The sequence below is a fragment of the Rattus rattus genome, chromosome 3 (assembly GCF_011064425.1).
Source record: "Rattus rattus isolate New Zealand chromosome 3, Rrattus_CSIRO_v1, whole genome shotgun sequence".
Classification (NCBI taxonomy): Eukaryota; Metazoa; Chordata; class Mammalia; order Rodentia; family Muridae; genus Rattus; species Rattus rattus.
The window spans coordinates 60,815,769-60,831,016 of record NC_046156.1 but is presented as its reverse complement, the minus strand read 5'-3'; the positions used below and the strand labels follow the sequence as shown (position 1 = coordinate 60,831,016).

The window sequence follows — 15,248 nt, the reverse complement described above, 5'->3', positions numbered from 1 at the left end:
GTGTATCGTTCTTACACTGTGGTCAAGACCAAAATCAGGAGTGGGGCCATCGCTCAAAGATAGAGCAGGTGCTCCATGAGTCCTGGGCATTAGGAGAGCTGCCCAGTGTGCTTACAAGAGTGTGGGTGTACACACATACACACACACATGCACACACAACACACACACATGCACACACAACACACACACATGCACACACAACACACACACACAAGCACACCACAAAGGCAGCAAATGAAGGACTAATAACCACAGCACCAGGAACCGACTTAAAATGCATGAGAGTGATGTGGCAGGAGGGAGAGGGGCAGAAAGAGGGCATACATACATTCATTCATGTTACCACTAAATAAAGACTTAGGCTGGACAGAATGGAATGGGTCTTTAAGCACTCTAGAGGTTGGAGCAAGAGTCCGGTGTCAGAGGCAGGGTCACAGTAAAGAAACTGACATGACAGCCTCTCCATGGTATGGTTAGGAAGACGGTTTTTAATTGTAGGTATAAAAGAGAAAATATATCCAGATATATATCCAGGGATGAAAGCAATTTACTGTAAGATCCTGAGTATGTTCGGTCCCCAGCTCTGAAAAAAAAAAAAAAAAAAAAAAAAAAAAAAAAAAGAAAAAAAAAAAAGATCCTGAGTATGGACCACTTTTTTCAATATGTAAGGAGTTGTGTATTCTATTTTAAGTGAAATAAGCTTTAATAATTGTATGTTAGCATTAGAAACTGTGGGAAAGGTCATCCTGACACCGTGTGCCCCAAAGCAGCTGAGATGTGACCAATGCTGGATGAAATGAGGGCCATTTTTGTTCGTCTAGAGAAACAAAAGATCGCTGGGCAGAAGGACGATAGTGCCGAGACTCGGATTCGAACCGAGGTCGCTGCAGCCACAATGCAGAGTACTAACCACTATACGATCACGGCAAGCCACACGCCCAGCGACAGGGTCACCGTACAGAATACTAAACACTAAACGGTCGTGGCCCATGGTCCCTAGCAGTTCTATATACCCGCTGGGAGCTGAAGACTGTTAGTATCCTGCCCGGACCTCGGCCTTCTGCCCCTTTGCTTCCTGCTGAGCGCCTGCGCTGGTTACTTCCAAGCCAGCGGCTTGAGGGTCTACGGGAACTGGGGCGTTTCCTGGTCTATGCTGGTCTCCTTGCTTCCCAGGGGCCTGTAGTACAGAAGGCGGCCGCAGTGGCTAGTGCTGAGATTTCTCGAGTTAGTTGAATGGTGAGGGCCGTTGTTGAGAAGTCTGTGGGCCTATCCCATTCTTGTGGTAGTTTCTTCAGGGTGATAGACTAGACCTCCATCACCGTTCTCTGAGCTGTGGCTGGAGCATCTCCGGAGTGGGTAAACCCCCGCAGGGTCTTTTCAAAGAGCTCAGAGCAAACCGGCAGTCCACAGAAACAAACCTTCAGAGAGCAAAACCACCACTGCCAGTCCCCGGATTCCTTACCACAGGGCCAACTCTTTGTTCCTGTGATTTATTTTACTTTTTCCATATGCTCTGTACATTAAATTGGCTCTGGAATTTTCTGACTGAGAATTATGCTGCAGTCACTCTTCTTGTACGAATTTCTATAACCAGTGGTGTGTTTCTGTGAGGTAGAATAGCCTATAATAGTGGCTCCGAGTTTTATTAAAACCCTTTTCGTTTTCTCTGCTTTGGGGATTTACTGTCTATAACGTTTATCATTTTAGGATGTGAGACATATGCCTTTGGGTCCCCACAGCCTGTGTTTGGGTATTATTCTTCCGTTTCTGGCTTCTAATCTACTGTTAAGTATTTTTGCTTCTTCCCATGTTGTGGATCCCACACTCCAGGTTATTACTTTTGTCTAAGTGTCAAATGATTCTAAAAGACATGGCAATATCAACATAAGTGATATCTTCACCATATCTGATATTCTTCCTTCTTTTGTGCTTATAGGACTCCCTCTTACATCGGTGCGTGGGGTGGTATCCACTGGTTATGATTTTGTTTGTTTGTTTGTTTGTTTGTTTGTGTCAGGTTTTTATTGCTGTGAACAGACACCATGATCAATGCAAGTTTTATAAAAGACAACATTTAATAACAATTAATTGGGGCTGGCTTACCGGTTCAGAGGTTCAGTCCATTATCATCCAGGCAGGAGCATAGCAGCATCCAGGCAGGCATGGTGCCGGAGGAGCTTGAGTTCTACATCTTCACCCGAAGGAAGAAGCCAGGAACAGACTGAGCACCCTCAGGGAGCTAGGAGGAGGGTCTCCAAGCCCACCCCACAGTGACACACTTCCTCCAACAAGGCCAGACCTTCTAATAGTGCCATTCCCTGGGCCAAGCACATGCCAACCTTCACAGTTTGTTATTTTGTTTGGAGGTGGGTTCTCTGCAGCTCTGGCTGTCCTGGAACTCTCTATGTAGACCAGGCTATCCCTGAACTCCTAGAGATCTGCTTCCCAAATGCAAGAAATAAACGTGTGGGCCACTGCTCCTGGCTGGTTATGAATTCTCAAGGTATTTATACGTTCTTATGTACTTTTGTTTTACTGGTTTTGTTGTTGCTGCTGTTGCTTGGTGTGTGTGTGTGTGTGTGTGTGTGTGTGTGTGTGTGTGTCTGTGTGTGTGTCTGTGTGTGTGTCTGTGTGTGTGTCTGTGTGTCTGTGTGTGTCTAGTCCTAAAACCCAAATGGCCACCATGTGGGTTCTGGGGATTGAACTCAGTACCTCTGGAAGAGCAGTTAGTGCTCTTTACCACCAAGCCATCTCTCCAGCCCTAAGCCAGATCTTTTGAGGTGGGATGATTCACCCTAATCTGAGCCACTCCATCTGCTGGCAAGCTATTTAAGGGGCATGGAAAAAGGAAACTTGTTCTCTCTGCCTGCTTGCTCTCACTCTTGAAAAGAAGTCTATTCCTTCACTGGCATTAAAGCCTACCTTTCCAATGCTGGCATCCACTGCAGAGCAGCTGAGATGTCCAGCTTTGTGGAGTGAACAACTGATTATTGGACCTCCACTGGTAGACAGCCAATGTTGGACTAACAGGATCAGAGCCTGGTAAATGAGGAAGGTGGGGAAAGGAACCACTTGGAAAGGTAAGAATTAAAACCAGGTTCAGGGGTTTGGGGATTTAGCTCAGTGGTAGAGCACTTGCCTAGCAAGCACAAGGCCCTGGGTTCAGTCCCCAGCTCCGGAAAAAAAAAAAAGGAAAAAAAAAACAAAAAACCAGGTTCAGATTGACTTCATCAACCTCGATCTGACTTCAGGGAGTCAGGCAGTTTACTGTCAGCAGATTTAAAACACAGTACAATTTGGAGAAAAGTTTCCATATTGCACATCCTTACAGTTTGGCCTATGGAGCACAGGCAGATGCCCCCTCTCATGCTGGGCACACATGCTTTTAATCCCAGCACTTAGGAGCAGACACAGGCAGGCAGAGCTCCGGGAGTGCTAGGCCTAGTCTAACTAGTTAGTGCCAGGACAGCCAGGGCTACACAGTAAGACCCTATCTCAGGGAAAAAAAAGTCCTCTATCTTCTTTTGAGACAGGGTCTACTATATTGCCCTGGCTAGCCTGGAACTCACTCTGTAGATCAGGCTGGCCTCAAATAGAGACCTGCCTGCTTTGACTTTCTTAGTTCTAGGATTAAAGGCAGGTGCCATCATGCCTGGCTATTCTAATTCTAACATAATGTCACATCTGCTTCTGTTTCAATGATGGATTTTCTACTCATGGGTCATGGCGACCGTACCTTGCCATGCCCGATGTCTTATTTAGGGTTAACGCTCCATGACTGTCTTACTTTAAGTTTTATTGCTGTGAAGAGACACCATGACTGTGGCAACTCCTATAATGGAGAACACTTAAAATTAGGGCTGGAGAACACTAGCTGCTCTTCCTGAGTTCAAATCCCAGCAACCACATGGTGGCTCACAACCATCTGTAATGGGTCTGATGCCCTCTTCTGGTGTGTCTGAAGATAGCTACAGTGTACTCACATAAAAGAAATCTTTAAAAAAAAAACAAAACAAAACAATGGGGCTGGCTTATAACTTCAAAGGTTTAGTCCATTATCAGCACAGTGGGGAGCATGGCAGCCTCCAGGCAGATGCAGTGCTGGAGAGAAGCTAAGAGTACTACCTGTCAAAAAGAGACTGTGGGGGGTTGGGGATTTAGCTCAGTGGTAGAGCACTTGCCTAGCAAGCGCAAGGCCCTGGGTTGGGTCCCCAGCTCCAAAGGGGGAAAAAAAAAAAAAAGAGAGAGACTGTGCCACACTAGGCGTAGTCCACGCTGGGAGTAATTTAAGTAGAAGACCTCAAAGCCACCCCCACAGTAACACACTTCCTCTAACAAGGCCACACCTCCTAACAGTGCCATTTGCTATGGGTCAAGCATTCAAACACATGAGTCTGTAGGTACCACACCTATTCAAACCCCCATAATGACCAAAGTAATTTTTAAGTAACTTGGAGAGGAAAGGGTTCACTTGGCTTAGCCTTCCATGTCACTGTTCATCACTAAAGGACGTCAGGACAGGAACTCACACAAGGCGGGAAGCTGGAGGCAGGAGCTGATGGAGCCCACGGAGGGGTGCTGTTTACTGGCTTGCTCCTCAAGTCTTGCTTAGCCTAGTTTATTATAGAACCCAGGACCGTAGCCCAGGAATGATCTGTGTCAGGTCTTCACCATTAATCACTAATGAAGAAAATGTCCTAAAGGCTTAGAGGCATTTTTCTTTTCTTCTATTTTTATCCTCTTTTTGGAAGCATTTTTTTTATTAAGATTCCCTCCCTCTTAGATAACTTTAGCTTGTGTCAAGTTGACATAAATCCACCTAGCACACTTGGTATTCCTTAGTTGTACACAGGCATTATGAAGTTTTTCTCCACTGGTTATTATGGTAGTCCCACACATTCTGCAGAGACAGTCGCCTTCCCTTTATCCTGGGATTTGGCCTCAGATGCCCTTTGGTGAGTGAATGCTATCTGGAGGCCATGAGCTAGTCCATGGCAGGACTGCCTTGTTCCTTCTCTCTTCCCAGGGCTTACCTGATTCCCAGAGTCTGGAAACCTGGACCGCATGGTTTTTGTCTGCTTCTTGTCCTGCGTGGGGAAGGGAGAATTCATACAGGAGATTAAATCAGGTTTCTGTGCTTCAAGCTAGCTCAGTGAGACAAGTGACCATCAGTGTTCTAATGTGCTTTTCCAAACTTTTCTTCCGTCCATAGTCTTTCCAGCACAGCATACATTATATCCACCCACCTGAAATACCCATGACGGAGCCACATCTTCCTGATTGAAGAATCAGGAGGGGGGTTGGGGATTTGGCTCAGTGGTAGAGCGCTTGCCTAGCAAGCACAAGGCCCTGGGTTCGGTCCCCAGCTCCGAAGGAAAAAAAAAAGAAAAGAAAAGAAGAAGAAGCAGGAGGTATAAAGGAAAGACAGCAGATAGAACCTGGGTGGGCTGTGTTGTCTTGGGTGGGCAGCTGGAGCTCCAAGGTGTCTAGCAAAGAGCGTATTTCCCTCTCCTGGATCCCACAGAGTGATGGACACAGCTAAAGCTACGATGGGGTGGCCCCACAGCAGCCCATCATCTGATTCCTGGTGTTTCAAGGATTCAGGGCTCTGACTTGGCTTGGTCCCCTGCTGTCTACTCAGCCTACCTGTCTGCTTGCCAGTCTGCCGGTTCCCTGTGTGGACCTGACCCATTTCCTGCACCCAGCCGGTTTCCGGCTTCAGGTCTGGTTCAGACTTTGCAGTTTGATTCTGCAGTTTCACAGTCAGACCTTACTCGGCCGCTCCCTCTCACACTGGTCTGCTTAGGTATCTTATCAAAGCAGACTCTCTCTCAGCCTACTTCTGAAGCCTCTTAAACTGTACTCGTTCTGTAAACCATATAGCTATAGAAATACAGATTGCGCAATACATATATAGAGGTTAATGCAAGCTGCGTGATGAGTTAATATTAGTAATTATTATCGGGATAAAGAGCTTGCATTGGACTCAACCAAACTACCCAGGTAGGTGGGGTTTTGCTTTTTTTTTTTTTTTTTTTTTTACAATTTGCCATCACTGAAACTGTTGAACCTTGTGAATTTTTTGTTATTCAGAAAATTCTGGCATTGTGGAAAGATACAAACAGTTTTGTCTGTTTCTGACACAATGATGCACCCTGGCTAAGTCTTCTGCTCCCACCCTATAGCAAGCAGCACACAGGTGAATAAAAATGCCATAGTAAACCCCAATAATCTATGTGGTAACCTAAAAATTTAATGACTTCTATATATTTCCTTCAGGAATGAAGACTTACATCCAGAAGGGCTCAAATTGCCTCTTACATGCAAGTTCTCCTTCCCTAAGACACCTTAGCTGTCTTAGTCAGGGTTTCTATTCCTGCACAAACATCATGACCAAGAAGCAAGCTGGGGAGGAAAGGGTTTATTCAGCTTACACTTCCACATTGCTGTCCATCACCAAAGGCAGTCAGGACTGGAACTCCAGCAGGTCAGGAAGCAGGTGCTGATGCAGAGGCCATGGAGGGATGTTACTTACTGGCTTGCTTCCCCTGGCTTGCTCAGCTTGCTCTCTTATAGAACCAGTACCACCAGCCCAGGGAGGGCACCACCCACAATAGGCTGGGCCCTCCTTCCTCAAACACTAGTCGAGAAAATGCCTTACAGCTGGGTCTCATGGAGGCATTTCCTCAACTGAGGCTCCTTTCTCTGTGATAACTCCAACTTGTGTCAAGTTGATACACAGAACCAGCCAGTACATTAGCTCTAGAAATTTACAAAAACTGAGTTCATTCGGAACAGAGGACCTTCGTGCGTCCATCTTTTCTCTAGATCTGTTCCAGTTGCAGAAGATAACAGCCACCGGGCCCATGGCATTTTTACCAAATGCTGGAAGGAGGGGAAGCTTTTCTTACTGCTGCACTCTCAACAGAAAACACAAGGGGCTTCAGAGTAGTGAGCAATTAAAACAAAGAGGGCACACATCAATGTCAGCCTCCATACTCAGAAGCCTACCTTACAGGACCAGAAGCTCACTGACCACCACTGAGGGTGAAACAGATGCCAAAGGAGGAAAACCACCGCTGTTCTGCAGCCTCACTGCTGTCTAAAGGCAAGGTTGACACTCGAACATCTGTCTGTTACAGATGTCCAATGGCTCCCACAGTGTCTCGTGGGTTTCTAAGGACAACCCTGCAAACAACCTGCCGTGAAATAACAGAGCTATGTTGGCTCTTCATGGTTGTCAGCTTGACTACCTCTGGAATGAACCACAATCCAGAAATGGAGGGCTCACCTGTGATCCAGATCTTGAGGCATAATGGCCGTGAAAAGCGTAGGCCCAAGCAAAGTAGTGCATGCCTTCAATTCCAGGAGAGAGAGGCAAGACGATCTGAGTTCAAGGACAGCCTAGGACAGAGCACACCTTTAACCTAGTCTGTGCCTTCAGCTGGAGGCGTACATAAAGACAGCGGAAAAAGGAAGTGTTCGTTCTTTGTCTGCTTGCACTTTCTTGCCAGCACATCTGTTGGAACCTACCTCTTCAGGATTCCAGTTTATACAGAAAAGCAGCTGAAATACCTGGCCTCATGGGACTAAGGAACCACTAGATTCTTGGACTTCCCATTCATAGCTGCTGTGACAGTTCCTATATGCTCGGCTCAGGGAATGACACTATTAGAAGGTGTGGCCCTGTTGGAGTGGGTATTTCACTGTGGGTGTGGGCTGTAAGACCCTCACCCTAGCTGCCTGAAAGTCAATCTTCCACTAGCAGCTTTCAGATGATGTAGAACTCTCAGTTCTGCCTGCACCATGCCTGCCTAAATGCTGCCATGCTCCTGCCTTGATGATAATGGACTGAACCTCTGAACCTGTGAGCCAGCCCCAAATGTGTTGTCCTTTTTAAGACTTGCCTTGGTCATGGTGTCTGTTCACAGCAGTAAAACCCCAACTAAGACAGCTGCTGGTTGTTGAGTTAGTTGGACTGCAGACTGCAAATCATCCTTATATCTTCCCTTAACATATAGAGTTATTCTGTAAGTTCCGTGAATCTAGAGGATCCTGATTAATACAACAGCCAAGGGCTGGAGCGATGGCTCAGCAGTGTAGAGCACTTGTTCTTGTAGGGGAACCTGGGTTTGGTTCCCAGCACCCACAAGGTGGCTCACAACCATTTGCAATTCCAGTTCCAGGCGATGTCTAGGTTGCAGTTCTAGTGCTGTGAAGAGACACCATGACCAAGGCAACTCTTATTTAAAAAGCATTTAGTTGAGAGCTGGCTTTCAGTTGCAGAGGCTTAGTCCATCGTCATCATGGCAGGGAACATGGCGCCGGAGCAGTAGCTTAAAGCTACATCCTGATCTGCAGGAATTGTGCACCACTCCAACAAGGGCACCTCTCCTAATCCTTCTAATCCTTCTCAAATAGTGCCACTTCCTGGTCGCTGAGCATTCGAATCTATGCACCCATGGGAGCTATTCTCATTCAAACCACCACAGGATATAACTCTTTTGGCCTCCAAGGACATCAGGCATTCACATGGTACCTGTGTATACATGTAGGCGAAACACTTATATGTATAAAACAAACAAACAAGTCTGAGTGTGGCCACTGCTACACTGTTCTCTACCATGTGGGAGCAAACAGCAGCTACTAAAAGGAACCAAAAGTTTGTAAAGAAAGGAGGAAAGGCAAAGAAGAAGAAAAAAAAAACATCAGGATAATCTTCCCCCAGACAAGCACAGTTTGTCAGGAAGCTAAGACAGTGGTTCTCAACCCTTTCTTCTTCTCCTCCTCCTCCTGCTCCTCCTCCTCTTCTTCTTCCTCTTCCTCCTCCTCCTCCTCCACCTCCACCTCCACCTCTCCACCCTGCTTCTCCTTCTCTGTGTAGCCCTGGCTGTCCTAGAACTTGCTTTGTAAACCAGCCTGGCCTGGAACTCAGAGATAGGCCTGCCCTTTCTTCCCAAATACTGCGATTAAATGTGTATTCCACTATGCCTGACTGGTTCTCATTACAGATGGTTGTGAGTCACCATGTGGTTGGTGGGAATTGAACTCAGGACCTCTGGAAGGGCAGTCAGTGCTCTTGACCATTCCAGCCTCTCAATCTATTTCAAGGGCTGCTGGGACCTTTCAATACAGTCTGTCATGCTGCAATGACCTCAACCATAAAGTCATATTGTTGCTATTTCATAACTGTAATTTTGCTACTGATATGAATGGTTATGTAAATATCTGATATATCTGATACTCGACCCCTGCTGTCAACCCCTTCCCAGGACTAGTCCTCTCAGGGTCTGAGTAAGTGGGACACCAAAGCAAACAGTTATTGAAGGACTTGGAAGCATCTTGGGAGTTTCTGTCTAAATATACAAAATTGAGTCTGCGTGCCTGTGCACTGTGGTCCTCTGAGGCACCTCCTCCTGAGCCAAACCCAGCGAGTAGCCCTGCCCTAGGTCAGCATCGCCATTGTGTGACAGTGGTACACCCATCTCACTACTACTGAAGCAAACATTTGCATGAGTCACTAAAGACGGTGCTGGAAAAGACTGCAGCAGTGTGGCTTGTAACCATAAACAAGGAAAAGGGAACCTGAATAATTCATATTTTAATAAAAAAAATCTTTTCTCCCCAAACATAATAGAAAGACACTGTTTATAGCTTCAGAGCTCTATGGGCAGAAACAGGAGGATTTTGAGATCAAGACCAACTTGACAATCATCCCTCGATGTTTATACTGACGATTCCCACCGTGTGAAAACAGTGCTAGAAAAATCACTCGATTTTTCTGGCCTGAGGCTACAGGTTTTTTCTGTATCTCAGGAATTTTGTTGTTGTTATTGTTAGACAGGGTCTCACTATCTATGCAGCCCCCGCTGGCCTGGACCTCACAGAAGCTCGCTTGTCCCTGTCTCCTGAATATTCTTCCAGTGGTCCTGAGTTCAATTCCCAGCAATCACACGGTGGCGGCTCATAACCTCTGTAATGTAATCTGATGCCCTCTTCTGGCCTGTAGGCACACATGCAGTCAGAACACTGTATATATAATAAATAAATAAATCTTAATTAAAAACAAAGGCATGAGCCACTGTGTCCGGGATTTTTGAGTGCCGTCTTTGTACAAATAATATGGCACCGGCTGCAGGAAAAACGGAAGCACCGCGGTAGCTGCTCTAAAGGAATGTAAATTTTCCGAGTCCCACCGCACGTGACTCGGAGAATGCGCTAACCGATTTTGCCACCGAGACAGTGACAGAGACACCGTGCTGCCCGTTGATGAGCCAGGCGTCACCAGGGCTCCACATCTGGGATGACCGCAGGACCCGCAGCCAGCGCGGGAAGCTTCGGAGCCCCTGGCTCTGAGCCCCCATGCCCCGAGTCCACTTTTCGAGCTGGAGGGAACGGAATGAACCCCCAGCGTCCCGCCGCCACCCGGAGGTCCCTGGCTGCCCGGGCGCCCAGCAGGGCTCTGCGAAGGAGTCCAAGTGCGCCTTAGGGTCGCGTCCATTGCAGAGCCCGAGCACGGACGTGCGAGGGGCTGGTCACCCCCGGCGTGTGCTGGAGCCTCGGCGCGGTCCGCGTGGGAGAAGCGGAGAGCGTGGCGCCAGAGCTCAGGGAGGCCGGACGGGAGAGATGGGTAGCGGGATGCGGTGGACAGGGCAGCGCAGGAGCCTGGAGCCCAGACCTGCGGAGACAGTCGCGTGCAAGGTGCCGCTATAGGGGGTGAAGGAATGGGTTTTTATGGGGCGCAGAACGCGAGGAAGAGGAGGGCAGAGGAGTCTGCAGGGGAAGGAGCGATGACCTTTACCTGTCTGAATTTTTAAAGGCAGCCACCGACTGTTACATTTAACGTTTGACTAACCGCAAAGAAGCCGCGTCTTTGTGGTGTTTAGGTAGCTCGCGGTGATCGCCCAGTTGCTAGTTAGTTTGCCGCGTTGTAGCCACAGTAATGTGGATTCGAGTCCAAGCCAAGTGAGTCATTTCTGTAGCGTGGTTAAACAGTCCTTCCTCCGTCCACTCTTCTCACCACCCCGCTCTTACTAAGACCACAGTGCATGCGGCTGAGTTGAAAAGACGTGAGACATTGAGGCAAACTCGTTGACTTTTTTGAGCCAAGTGTAAGAACCGAGGAGGGAGGGGCTGCCTTGCAGTCATCCTTATTGACGTCTTGCTTTGCAGCCTAACGTTGTTCTTTTCTGCCTTGGATATTTTTAAATACGGAGTCTTCCTTCTTAAGACCAACCACAGATGAGATGAGACTTTCTACCTCAATTGAGTATTTTGAATAATACTTAATAAATGTAATAAAACTAAGCCGGACATTGTGGCTAATACCTGTAATTCCAACACTTGGAGGGGCTGAGGCATGAGCTTACTGGAGTTCCAAGACAGCCTGGGATACAAAGTGAATCCTGCCCCTCCCTCTAGAACATTCCAGAAAGAAGTCAACACGATGACACGTCCAGCTAATTTTTTTTTTACAGTAAAGTGAACAGAATTGTATGAGTAGCTGGTGCTTTACTGGCGAGTTTGACACAAAGAATTGCCCTTTTCCCTTTCCTAGTGTGGTAAAATACCCTGGAGAAGCCCATTTAAGGGAGAAACGGTTAATTTTAGTTCACAGATCCAGGTTACAGCCCATCATTTTGTGGAAGTCACAGTGGTTGTAACTTGAGGCAGCTGGTCACTCTGCGTCCTTGGTAAAGAAACAGAGGAACCAATCAATGACGAGATGCTAGTATCCTCTCAGGGTACTCTGCCTAAAGAATGATGCCGCCCACAGAGGGCAGGACTTCGAATCTCAATTAATCTAATCCGGATAATCCCCATAGACGTGCTCACAGGCCAGTCTGATCTAGCTGAGACCATCATCAACATTTGGAGCTAGAGAAGATCTTCCCCACATCTTGCTGTGAATGCCTCTCTGATGGACCCACCAGTGTTTTTGATTTGTGCCTTAGTTTGTTCTGTAAAGCCTAAAACTTCATGAAACTGCTTCCCTGTTAGAACATGGAATTTGGAGTAGCCTAAATCTGTGTTCCTGGCTATGGTCACTTAAAGTGAGTCCAAAATAAACTATGTTTGTGGGTTTTGCCTTGACAGTATCTACTAAGATTTAGTCTCAAAACAAAACAACACAGCATAACTCCAGTCAAGCAAACAAGGCAAAACTTCGAGCTCCTGTAATCCCAGCAGTTGAGAGACACAGGTAGGTGGTTCAGTTCAAGGCTGTAAGAGGCCAGCCAAGGCCAGTTCGCCTCTCTTTACTGATGCCACAAGAACTGGACCACAAAACCAGGGGACTGCAGGCAAAAGAGCACAAGAGCGTGAACTGCATCTCCGGGCTCCGTTGTATTCTTGTAGCCAGTTTGATAGCAGTTCAACAGAGAAGCTCAATTCCCAGGCAGCAATGTTCAAGGTTATACAAAACACAATGTTGTATGTCTACAGAAAGTATCTGACATCTGAGGCCTGGAGCATCATTTGACCTATATTTTAGAAATTGAAGAGGGCCAGGTGTGGTGGTGCATTCCTTTAATACCAGCACTCGGCGAAGGCAAGTGGATCTCTTAAAGTTGGATGTCAGCCTGGTCTATAAATCAAGTCCAGGGCAGTTAGGGCTCTGTTACATAGAGAAGCCCTGTCTGAAACTCCCCTAACCACACCCCACCCCACCCTAACAATGAAAGAAAGAAAGAAAGAAAGAAAGAAAGAAAGAAAGAAAGAAAGAAACTGAAGAAGGCTTCAGGCATTCCTGTGTTTCTTTCCATTTTGGTTTACATTCTAAATTCCCTCACTGCCTCTCAGGACCGAGTTTCACCGTCACTGTCTGGCTGTCCTAGAACTTACTCTATAGACCAGCTGGCCTCACCTTTGCCTCCTGAGTGCTGAGATTAAGGGTGAGCAGCAACCCCTCTGCCTTTAGATTCCCTTCTTGAGATATATCAGTATCAGATGATCCCATGTCTGTCACAAATTCATTATAGCCTCATACAACCTTCACCTTCTACACAAAGCGTCAATGGAGCTGGGAGGTCCCATGAAGCAGAAAGAAAGCTGTGACAAACTTAATAGCAAAAGTTTTTTGTTTTAATGTTTTCTGCTCTTTTGTAACTGTACACCATGTTGGCCTTGAATTCACAGAGATCCACCTGTCTCTGCTGGAGTGCACTACCATACCTGGGAAAAATAGATGTTTAATTAGTCTGATGTGGGCGATTTAAGAGTTGCTTGCTCAATCTCAAACAAAGCAGCCACAGTGGGGACCGGGAATGGTGCTGAGGCACAAATTTTAGTCATTTTCCCCACAGACAAGTGTTATTTTTGAAGGGTGGTGTCAAGTCAGGCTCTCTCTGTGTAGTTCTCTCTGTCCTGGAACTCATCTGTAGACCAGGCTAGTCTCCGACTCAGTGATCCGCCTATCTTTGCCTCTGATGTATTAAAGGTGCCCCTCCCCCCGCCACTACTATAAGTGTCATTTTTGAAAATAAAGAAAATTTTCTCCTGGAGATGTTATCAGGCTGAGAATGTTACTACTTAGCAAAGGATAGCGCAGTGTAAACACAGTAGCAAAATTAGTCGCTTCACAAGTAAGGAAAGGACTAATCTCCAGCCAGCTACCTCCCACCCTGACCCATCTTGTATCTATTTGTTTTGCTGCTCTGGGAGTTTCCTCTGTTGCTCTGCCAGTAGGGCTAAACCCGCATGCGGGATGAGTCCAGTACTGCAAAGCGCTTCAAGAAATATTTCTTTAAAACATTTGTATTTTAATATGTATTTCCAGTCACTCCTACACTCTCACCTGGCCCAACCCCATACTTTTGTTCTTTGAGACCTGGTCTCTCATTATGTAACCCTGGCTAGCCTGGAAGTTAAAGAGCTATATATACCTGCCTCTGTGTCTCAAGCTTTGGAATTAAAGGAGCAGGCCCATATTATTGCTTTTCATTTAAAATTAATATTTATTGTGACACGCAAACCAGCTCTAACTTGAGTAAAATTGATCTTGTTTTCATATGTGCAGGAGAAACCTATTAGGACAGGCAAGAAAAGTTAGATGGTAGTCAATTCCACAGTTCTAGGAGTAAGTATATAGAGGACACAGACAGCATATGGGTTCCATGGTGTAATGGTTAGCACTCTGGACTCTGAATCCAGCGATCCGAGTTCAAATCTCGGTGGGACCTTTCTGTTTACTCAGAAGAGGGTTGTTTTCCTTCATTTAAGTGAGACTTTTCAGCCCTGTGTCTAAGGTATGAGACTGGAAATAGGACAGTCCCACATGAGTCAGTGCAGACTGTAGAGAGCAAAGTTGCCCCATATTACCAACCTGGCTCCAGGTCCTCAGCCAATCACTGGACCCCAAACTCAACAAATAACCGCTGTTTCCCGCACCGGTAAACTGTACCAGGAAGTTTGCGTGCTTGTGAGCGAGTTTGTTGGTGTAGGCTGGATCAGATGCGGCAGGGAAGTTCCCTTCCTACGTTTTGTGTTTGCTGACATCAGGAGCCCCCAGGCAGAAGCCTTCCCAGCTAGAGCACATCTTCATCCTGCAGCAAAGGCTTTGGTCTAGGCTCAGGGAGATGGACGGAGGTCTCTGAGGAGTAGCCTCCTTGCTGGCTTCTCTGGCATGGCCTAGGGAGGGACCCCACAAGTTCCAAGTTGCCTCTGCAGGTCTTTCTCAGAGCCTTGTGCAGAGACTGGGAAACCAAGGAAAAGCAATAGTTATCAGAGATAAGATATGTACCACAAACCATGCTGACTGCATTCATGAATAATGGCATTTCTTAGGGGACACATTGAAATGTAAAAAGGAAAGTGGTTTTTATAATAAACATTGGACACATAAACTTGAGAGAAAAAGTGTATACAAACTCGCATTCCTTTGTATAGCTGTAAGTAAGCATTTGAGGTTAACCTTCACAGTCACTTGTTTCACTGTTTTGAACTCTGGGGTTTGCATCTTAGGTGTGATGGGTTTGGGACACACTGGCCCTAAACATGGCACCTTAGTACATTAATCATGTTACACAGAAGCTGGAAGGGCACTCACTCCTCCTCCACCTTTTTCTCCCTGGAAGCAGGTGCCAAAGACTCTCATGGGAGAGGTGTTGCTGTTGAGCAGTTCGTAGGAGACTAAGGCCTTCTATATTGGAGGTTCTCTGTCTAAGAGACAGATTTAAAGGGGAAGTAAACAACAGCTGTTCTAAGGGGGAGTTCAGACACAGGATGCTTTTTAAAAGGGAAATGAAGTG

At 46.6% G+C, this 15,248-nt stretch overlaps 2 non-coding genes across 2 annotated transcripts; one reads left to right on the top strand and one right to left on the bottom strand.

Moving 5' to 3' along the window:
• Positions 1-855: 855 nt before the first annotated feature.
• On the bottom strand, positions 856-927 carry Trnah-gug. Its single transcript has one exon. It is a non-coding gene; the product is annotated as a tRNA-His (tRNA).
• A 13,181-nt stretch (positions 928-14,108) lies between these two features.
• Positions 14,109-14,180, top strand: Trnaq-cug. The gene has a single exon. It is a non-coding gene; the product is annotated as a tRNA-Gln (tRNA).
• The last annotated feature ends 1,068 nt before the right edge of the window (positions 14,181-15,248 follow it).